We start from the raw sequence: 3720 nt of genomic DNA on the forward strand, positions 1-3720 counted from the left end.
CACTCTGGCCGTTATATCACGTAAAAACATTCCACAATCCACTTCAAATCAAGACGTTTAAACTGGTCATCAACGGCTCATCAGGTCACGTTATGTCAAGCTTTCTCGGGGGAAAAGTTTTGATGGTATCGTTGTCTGCTATCATTGTAAGTTAACCATTTTTCGACATTCTCACCTATTTTATAGTAGTTTATATCATTCTGTCGAGTCTTCTTAATGTTTATTTTACTGATTTACTTTGTTTGCGTGAAAAAATACAAATTTTAATATTTTAGGGCGACTTGAATATTTTTCCCATTGAGCATCTTTCCAATAGTAACGACAGATACCTGGAAGCTTAAAGTGATTTGGGTTTTTCACTAACCTAGCAGAGCTAACTCCTACACGGCATACAAATGATAAGTTGATGAAGCAATTTTCATTAAATAACATTTTCAGATGAAGAAGTCAGCACTAATGTAGGAGAAAAATAAATTTGTTAACGCGTTATAAGTTACATAAGAAAAAACATAGTTTATAAGGTAAAAGGGTTCTATTTATTTCCTACCAACATTGTTATTTTGTTAGTATATATATAATCTCGCTAGCACATAAATAACGATGTTTTGAAATATTGATTCACTTCTCAGCACTATACCACACAAAACTGATCAAGAACATACGTACATTATGAAGTTGGATTTGGCTATTAATAAACTTTATCGTTGTTAGTTCCCAAATTCAGATACTACACTCTGACTTTTTGTGTTATGGATAGTGTCTAAGCGTTACAAGGCTTAAGGCAATTGACATGACATGACGTACCGGCCCGTGTCTGTTCTTTTAGTACACCGAGTTCAGCACTGTGACAGTAAATTATCTCCTCTGTGAGAAAACATTTTTCGTATTGTTTGCTCTCCGTTTTGTTTAACTTCTGCCACGGAGGAAGGTCAAGTGTATTGGTACTTAATGTTATCATGCTGAAATGTTTTAAGAAATCATTTTTCTGAGCTATAACAGTTTGGAGAGTGCTTTTCATAGCAACCCAAATGCAGTTTGCTTACTTACCACAGTGGAATTATAAACAATATGCAAGAAAAAGTGCCCGGAGACTAATGTTCCTGGCATCTCTTTCAGGAGGTAGTGTGATTAGTGCCAATCATTTGAACGAAACCTGAAAGTACTGCCGCCATCTACATGTAAACCCTCTGAGGTTTGTACTCAGTATACAAGTTGGGAAGCATAACGCCTGGATCTTCTATGCAAAGAGTAGTACCACATTGTATCATTTAGTCTGTGTGCAAATGAATGTGGTCAACACAGGGAAGAATCAAATTACTGATGGGTAGAGCGCCATTGAACAGGGGAAACTGCAAAGCAGTGTTGGACTAGTATATTGGACAGCAGTCCAAGAAATGAACCTGAGAAACTGTGTATATAGGTACATTGTTCTAGCAGTACAAACAAGATTCAAACAGGAGTTAAGGCTGTAGTAATTAGTGTTCCATCAACAGCGTGTGTGATACACAGAGTGCAGTGTAAGAGAAGCAGGATGGCACCCAGTGATAGTAGGCATGGTTGTAGAATCTGTTTTACATCGTGTCCACTCAGAGACTAAATATTAGCCATACCATTTCCACCGGGTGTTTACCAGATGGGGCTGAAATGAGTACACAGAACATATCCATAACGTGACTACAAAGAACATCACCAGAGTGAGATTTTCACTTTGCAGCAGAGTGTGCACTGATATGAAACTTCCTGGCAGATTAAAACTGTGTGCCGGGCCGAGACTCAAACACAGTTTTAATCTGCCAGGAAGTTTCAAAGAACATCACGTTGATAGCTTTATCATTGGGAGCAGTAGACAACGGAATCCTCAGAACAGTTCCTTGGGAGGAATTGTTAACCTTATGGAATGCGCGGCTACTGATGTCACATGGGCAATCGCTCGTTGTAAAATTTACAACATGGTCATTTGTCAGTAAAAACAAACTTCTCTTAAACAAACAATAATATTTACTGAAGAAAGGAGCTCATATTCACTATCAACATTTATAAGAAAAGCTTTTGCTCTTTTAGTCCTTTAAATAGCATTTTAGCCAGTTTTTCTGACATATGTTCTCTTTTGTAACACATTTTACAGACAATTTGTTTGTGATGTAATTACAGCAATGTTCAGAAAAATGAAAAAGTAGCCAATGGCCATCTTCTTGTAATTCTTGAACTGGAGTATCGGAGTATCAGGCACACATTTTAGCTACAATGTCAACTCCACCTTTTGTCATGTTGTACTCAATTATGTTTTCAGGTTTCTGTGGTTCTTCATCCACTGTCCCCATGTCAGGCACAGCAGACAAAAGTGTGATAGCACAGTTTTTATAAGGAACATTTGAAACTAAGGTCTCATCCTACTGAAATGCAAACATTGCACTTCCAGTTTCTTTTGATTTGTTTCGAAGAAATTCTGGGAGAATTTCATGTCTGTTCTTCATCATTGTACCAATGCAAGTGATAGTCTTCTGCAGCAAATATTCAGAAAGGAGGTAGGTTGTGTACCAATTGTCAGTTGTACAGTTCCTGTTAGAATTTTCTATAGGCACTACATATCTTTTCACTATGTCCTCAGGGATATTATATATTATGCGAGGTACCGGAGTGGAAAGTATTTGTACCACTTTAATTCTGGCGAATTCTGCATGAGAACTGGACATGCACTCGACCCCCTCCTTACCTACCACCTTATTGATTATGTGCACAACGGTAACGAAAGGAATTGATGGTGGACCCTGCAAGTTGGTAAAATAAGGAGTGCACACTCACAATAATTTAATAAAAATCATTATCTATTCAGTAAAGAAAAAGGGAATTTTATCATAATAAACGACAGGAAATGGGATTCTGCATCTCTCTATGAAATGATATGCAGATTAAATATTACAATGTGATTTATTATAAATCAGAACACTAAGGCGCTTGATTGTCAATACAAACAGTAGGCTAAAAGATAGGTTATACTGAACTATTATGAGAAAAAGAGTTGGCTCGAGAACAAAGGCCTCCTACTCACTGTGATGCAATAGATTGACGATAATGGTTGGAGGTTCCAATGAATCAAATATTACTCTCCCCAACTATAATGCAGTATAGCGATTAGTAGTGAGAGCTCAAATGGGATCACATGGAGAAACAAGCATGGTGGACTTGTAGCAAAGCGAGTGCACATGCTGCTGAGGACTTCAGTATAAAAATGATAGGTGTTACAATGCCGGAGCTGCAAAATACTTTACCAGCCGTGTAACCTGCAGTACGTCGTCGGTAGGAAGCGTTCTGATGATGTAGGCGCCGACTTCGGCTGTGCAGTAGCTCTGTTTCAACCCTTGGCCTCGAAGGCTGCCCGAGAATTTTAAGTTCTGCCCAGAAAGTGCGACTAAGTCGCAAGACCGTTCGACTCAGACGAAGATCAGATCCTGAAATGTTCTGCGCCCTCGAAAACCGTGAACCAGCATTCAGTGTTGATTCCAAAATTCCCCCACACTATATCAGAACACCATTTGTGCCAATAGCGACCATTCCCTACAATTTCGAGCAGGGCTTTTGGCTTCAACTGGCCTCAGTTTAAGTTGACCAATCATGCCTCCGCTATTTAGCTCAGGGCAGTGAACTCGCCGTTTGACCGGCTACAAAACCAACATGCCTAGAGCACCAGCCATCCGGCGCTAGACAGTTGTGCCCAGAAGC

The sequence above is a fragment of the Schistocerca nitens genome, chromosome 1 (genome assembly GCF_023898315.1).
Source record: "Schistocerca nitens isolate TAMUIC-IGC-003100 chromosome 1, iqSchNite1.1, whole genome shotgun sequence".
NCBI lineage: Eukaryota > Metazoa > Arthropoda > Insecta > Orthoptera > Acrididae > Schistocerca > Schistocerca nitens.